Genomic DNA, 7,295 nt, shown 5'->3' on the forward strand with positions numbered 1-7,295 from the left:
GTTTTGCTTATTACTAACCCCTTCCCAACCTGCCCTCACTTCTTTCATCCCCTCCCATTCTTATTGCCTCTTACTTTCCTACTTTCCTAATTGAATTTATGTATTATTCCTTCTTTGAGTCAATTCTGATGAAAGTAAGATTTATTCACTCATCCTTAGCTCCCTCCTCTTCCCCTTCAATGCAAAAGGATTTTTTGGTCTCTTTAATGTAAGATAATTTACCTCATTGTATCTCTCCCTTTCCCTTTCTTCCAGTATATTGCTCTCATTCCTTAATTTTAGTTTTTTAGATATCATCCCTCCATGTTCAGCTCACTTCTTTTCTTCTTCTTCTTCTTCTTCTTCTTCTTCTTCTTCTTCTTCTTCTTCTTCGTCTTCTTTCTTCTTCCTCTCTCTCCATAAATGTGTATATTATATATATATACAGATATTTATATATATGTATATAGGTTAATGTATATATAAATCGTTCTAATGACTTAATAATAAGAAAGTTCTTATGAGTAACCAGTATCATGTAGGAATATATAGAGTTTAACATTACTAAATTATTTATAATTTCATTTTCCTTTTTAACTTTTTATGCTTTCTTTGTATATTTAAAAGTCACTTTTCTCTATTCTGCTCTAATCTTGCATATGGAAAGTTTGAAAGTCCTGTATTTCACTCAATGTTCATCTTTTTTCCTGAAAAATATTAGGCTGTATTTTAAATCAGGTATTCCTGACATAGGACTTAGCATTATATCCACTGTACCGCCCAGCTGCCAATATGGAATGAAAGATGTTCCTTAATTTGTATATTTTGCATAGTTTTTAAAAGAAACATTTAAATAAAATATTTTAATAAAACCATCTTTTACAATTGTTTTATGAATTTTTTGAAGTAATCAAACTATACTTCAATATAATTTTTCAAAATGAATTGAAATGTATATGCATTGAAATATTTTGAATTATAAGAAAATGATCATTAAAATAATATAAAACTCTAATCTTACTCTGTATCCAGACAATTCCCATTATAATAGTGCAGTGAAGCAACTTAGAAATGGGGAAGGAACAGTTTATTTTAAATGTTTTGAGACATTTTTCAGTCTACCTCTTTTCACCAGGTTGAAAAGATAAAGTGTCATTATTACACATCAGTGCATTGAAATTAGGCCACTCAGACCACCAGGGCATAGGATTCATTAAATCATCTAATTATGTTTTCATTGGCATAAAGAGAATTTAGAACTTATTTTTTTCCTCTGTGTGTGTTTTTTTCCTTCTGAATTCTTGGGCACCAAAATAAAACAGGTGGTCTACTGTTAGAGACAACACCTCAACATGATGCTTTCTTTCCCACTATAACACATTTTTTGGCTAGTATAATGATGTCCCAGAACAACATATGGCATTCACTTTCTGCCTTCAGACTACTATAGTGTCAGTTCTAAAGGTGTGAACAAGTCCTTCCTGCTGAGCTTTTCTTAGTCCTGCATAAAAGAAGGAGATCTTCATCCTATCCACCACTCTCTTACAAACAAGATGTGTTTTCAATATATTGTAATAAGAATCATCCTTCTCAGGAAGAAACAGGACTGCTCCAAAGCCACAGAGTTGATTAGAAATAGAATCCTGAAATGTTGGGTAACAAATGGAGTTAGGAAGGAAATAATGTATCAGGTTTTTCCATGTTAAGAACTGGTCAAATGATAAGGAAATAAAATATATTATCAAGACATTTTATGTAAAATGCATAAAATAGTTTAGTGGGTCAAAGACTGCATATTGGGAGCATTTTACTTTGGCCTGTATTTTAAAATTGTTTAACATATAGCAGAGAAATAGATATAATCAAATAAATGAAATATAAAGAGAAACAGAGAGAAAGAGATAGAGAGAGAAAGAAGACTTTTTAATCTGAAAATTTCATAGAATCTACAAACTTAGATAATGAATAGCATTATTAAACTCTCGCTGAAATTTAGTATTTCCTTCAATAATTTAAAAATATTATTATGAAGCATATTCTGGCTTCACCAATCTGCTGAAGATGTCCATGACAAAAAGTTTAAGAATATTTGATATACATATCATGAGAGGTAATATGTAGAGAAGTTAGTCAATTCTGCTCTAATCCAAAATAGGTATGCTACCATTGAAATGTCCAACATTTATTAATAAAATAATCACAGAAATTATGGGAAAATGATGTTAGGAGTACACAATTCAAAAATTTCTTAATCAATGCATTAAATAAATGAACCCAATAAAAATGGATGTATGGCTTAATATATGGTAGCTGGACAAAATAATACATAAATACTCTGATAATTATTTGACCTCTGTGGCCTTGGGTTGTTACTCTGTCATAGTCTCCTGCTTGTTGGTTAGGACTAAATTCAGGCATTTGGGATAAGTTCATGGAGGAAAGAACTGGTAACTGTCGATCAGTCCTTTTCTATTTACAACTCCTATGAAAACCATAAGATTCTCTGGGAAATTTTTGATATGCATATGTTTCAGAGAAAATGCCAATTTTTGTTTTTAGGTTTTTCACAAGGCAAATGGGGTTAAGTGGCTTGCCCAAGGCCACAGAGCTAGGTAATTATTAAAGTCTGAGACCGGATTTGAACCCAGGTACTCCTGACTCCAAGGCCAGTGCTTTATCCACTACGCCACCTAGTCGCCCCAGCAAGGTTCTTTTTTTGCAAGGCAAACGAGGTTAAGTGGCTTGCCCAAGGCCACACAGCTAGGTAATTAGTTAAGTGTCTGAGGCCGGATTTCAACCCAGGTACTCCAGGCTCCAGGACCGGTGCTTTATCCACTGCACCACCTAGTTGCCCCCAAAATGCCAATTTATATTCATAGAGCAAGTTTTCCCATTTAGACAGTTCTGTAACCCATTGAAATTATAATTGTGGCTCTATCTTTATGATTGATATGGTATTTATTTGTACATGCATATGCAAACACACGTATCAATTAACTTGTAATTTGTAAAAAAAAAACCAAAATGCTACATGTAAAGATTTCATTTAAACAGCACAAGAACCTTATAATATGTAGGAATCACAATATTTCCACTCCTATTTCTTGAAAGTTTAAGTGATTAATACAAGTAAGTAAATAGTTAACTTGAACTTATTTCAGTATCCCTAAATACAATGATTGTTCCATAACTCCATGTTGTCTCAAATAAGACAGTATGGACAGGTAAAGGGAATAGCATAAATGTCAGTAGAAAAGAAAAGCAAGGAATAAAAATGAGAAATTTGGAAATTTTACTTGGAATAATTCCAAATCCTAATTTTGAATGTGTTGCCTGCCAACCTTCTTCCCTTATTCTCCTATCATGAATCTTTCAATGGAACCATTAATTCAGAGTCAGCTAGAAAGGATTTTAGGATGAGCCCCCAAACTTTATAGGTCTATTGTCTAAATAACAATTAAATAAATAATTTAATTAAGCTTTGCTATATTGAAGATCATAATCAGGTTGGTCATGGAATGACAACTTCATAGACATAGACCTTCTACTAAAGCTCTTCTTGAGTAGTGACCTGGATTGGTGAAGAGGTTATTCTTGCAAAAGGAACTGAAGGTTTTTTAAAAATCACTGAAAAAGTTATTGAAACAGGGTTAAGTGAGCGTTCTTTGGATAATAAATTTCTTTGTTACTCTGAAAAATATAGAAGATAGATTAATTGGGTTTTGTAAGGGACAAAATTACTGTAAATGGTGTGGGGTTCCTCTAAATTTCTTTGTTTATTTTCAGTTTTTTATTTTAAGTTGAAATCTGATTCCAGAAAATGATCCAGTTCTATGCAAGTTTACTATGGAATTTATTTTATTGTCTTATCTATAGGAAGAAGTAGGAATTTAATGAGACCAATGACTATGCTCTGAGACTGAGTGATGTGGGCTACTAAATAAGTAGTTTTTTTTTGTTTGTTCAAAATGATTGATTTCTTTGTGTTTTTACATCTGCTCAATTAATTGAAAATAAATAGATTTCCTTTCTCCTCTTACACACAATCTATGTCTAAGCCTGCCTGTCAAAAAAAAAATATATGTAGGTTTCCCAAGGTACAGTTGATTGCCAATTGGAATGCAATTGAAGGAAAGAGAGGAGGATTAGGTAAGAGATTCTATATACTCAATTGTACTCAATTCTAATGTTCTAGTAATGAGTCTTGGATGAAATGATAATAGCTGGTATATTTTACATCTCATTGTATAATTACTCTGAATGGATGTAGAATTGTAATTTTCTTAAGCATGGTTCAGTTATAGAGAAAGTTATTCCTCACATTGTCTTTTTAATAAGTTGCTATTTTATGGGTTCACTTGTGCTTTATTTGCAGAAGCAAAGGATTCAATTAATTGTCCTTACAGAGTGAATGAATAATGGCATGGACACACCAGTTATTTTAAGACAGAAGTCTGGTTTTTACAGTGCAGTGCAACTTCTTGATTCAATTGGTCTCACTTGCTATAGCAAGTGTGGTTTGATTGAGATTAAGATCCATAAAAGGGTTTTTATATTAAAAGTATGTGATGATATAATAATATATTTCTCAGATGGCTTATCCTAGTATTGTAAATGGATTTGTCAATTCCATTTTTGTCAGCATAATATAAGTGATCCATTGATGGGTGCTTTATGAGGGCAAAGAAAAAAACTAATAATGGAAGGATGCAAAATTTAAATATTTCTTACTGAGAAAAGACCAATGCAAGCAAATACCTACTACCTCTGAGATTGGCCCACTTGACAGAAGTTAAATTTCTTCTCCAAACTAAGTGAAAATGAGCTACATTTCCATGACAAAAATTATACAGTTAAAATATAAAAACTTGTTTTTTGGGCCTCAAATAAAGATGATTGGAATATTCTAGTGGTCTAAACATTCTTCTGCATTGTGCATATAGCTATCTGCATGCACACTTTTAAACACTTATGAATTAGTTTTATAAAAAGTGTTTGACTAGATAATGAGCCTACAATTAATTGAAAAAAAAAGACAATCGGTATTAATTTTTAAAAAAAATAGTGATTTTAATGTCCTCAGTTTCTCCCTGAATCAAAATTATAGCTTTTTTTGTAACAGATATACTCTGTTGGTAGAAATATATGTCTATGAAACAAGCCATAAATTTATAGGGTACCCAATGGCCAATGGAGAAATGCATGATGGCTAATGGATAGTGTTAATCATATATAGAAAAAAATTACAGTAGAAGTGACTTAAATATATATCACTTCAGTCTGCTGCAACACTCAGCCACCCTACAGCACATTTAAGAAGAGGAGCAGAGTGAAAGAAGAGAGCAAATATAGTGTATGGTAGTGGTGAAAGTATGAATGGAGGGAGTTGCGATCAGCAATGGCAACAGTGGAAAAATATGGAAGTAACTTTTGTGATGGACTTATGCTAAAGAATGTGATCCATCCGTGACAGAGCTGCTGGTGTTGGAAGACAGACTGAAGCACATTTTTTTTTATTATTTTTTTCAGGGTGTTTGCAGGGCAGATGATGTTGGGTGGCTTGCGCAGGGTCGCACAGCTGGGTGACTGTTGGGGGTCTGAGGCCGGATTTGGACCCAGGTGCTCCTGATTCCAGGACTCGTGCTCTGTCCACTGCACCACCTGGCCACCCCATTATCATCACCATTATATTATTTTTATTTATTATTATCATTATTATTATTATTATTATCATTATCATTTTATTTTATTTGGGTTTTTTTTGTTGTTTTTGCATGGCAGTGAGGTTGGGGTGGCTTGCCCAGGGTTGCACAGCTGGCTGATTGCTGGATGTCTGGGGCCAAATTTGGGCTTGGGTACTCTTGACTCCAGGGCCAGTGTGCCATTCACTGTGCCACCTAGCTCCCCCTATTATTATTATATTTTTAATTTAAATTTTAATTTTTCTCCTCTTTATTGCTCATGATGGTTTATATTTTTTGGGAGGAGGGGATATTATGCTTACTCTTAAACAATGATATTTTAGTAATGTATATAAAAAACATCATTTGTGCAAAAATAAAATAAATATAATAAAAATAAAAATAAAAATGTATCATTGATGGGGCTGCTAGGTGGTGCACTGGATAGATTGACAGCCCTGGAGTCAGGAGTAGCTGAGTTCAAATGCAGCCTCAGACACTTAATAATTACCCAGCTGTGTGGCCTTGGGCAAGTCACTTAACCCCATTTGCCTTGTAAAAATCTTAAAAAATACATGAACAGACATATTACCAGAATAAAAACAAGAAGTCTGATTATTTAATAAGGTTGAAGAATGATGTAAAAATATATGTGTTTAATTGTTAGTCATAAGTTAAAATATTTAGAACAAGAAATTCGATAGGAAATGGCATCAATTCCTTGAAGAGAATTTGTAAGAATGAATGATCAAGAGTCTTACAGGATGAGAAATTATGGGGAAAAAATTTGATATAACATGTTGCTAAGAGTACCTGTATTTATAAGATTGAAGCTCTATGTAGGTATAAAAGAAGGAATCTTTTATACAAAAACAAACATGCAACAAATTAATGCACTTGGTAATTATTTCTCATTTCTATTCTTAATTTTTGATATCATAAAAATATAGTAGTTGACCTGAACATCATTCATAAAGATGGCAGGTATTAAGGCAAATCTTTATTAAATTTCTAGATTGTGCCGAGGCACAAAGAAAGCCCTCAATAGCTACTACAAAGAGACATTTTTAATGAAAAAAATCATCTTACTAAGGTCCTTTTAATTCCCAAGAAAGAAAACAAATCAATTCATTATATGGCAAAATATTAGTAATTAGAACTATCATATTTGTTTAGTCCAAATTTAATTTATTCATGATCAATATTTTTACATTTTTGCATTTATATTTTATTTTATTACATTTCTATTATATTTTTATTTATATAGTTTATGATAAATTTTGGTCACTGTATGATCAATATGCACAATAATTTAATGTTTATTTATTGAACTTTTAGAATATTTTTACTACTTTAAGTATAATTATATAATTTTATAATGATTGCACCTTTTTGTTTTATAAGATATTTATGATCACAACTATAGAAATTCAAGCCATCTGGTCCAACATCTTCCAAAAAATTGCATCTCAAACATCCCAAATTTTTATCCAATCTCTATTTGTTAGAAAGTTGTTTATTTTAAATTGAAATCTGATTCCTTCAGGTTTGTACCCATTTCTCTGGAGAGCAATCAATTAATCAAACTTGAAAGATGTATTTAGTCACTATCTGTATATATGTATTTCTGTGTGT

Source organism: Macrotis lagotis, chromosome 3, assembly GCF_037893015.1.
Source record: "Macrotis lagotis isolate mMagLag1 chromosome 3, bilby.v1.9.chrom.fasta, whole genome shotgun sequence".
NCBI lineage: Eukaryota > Metazoa > Chordata > Mammalia > Peramelemorphia > Peramelidae > Macrotis > Macrotis lagotis.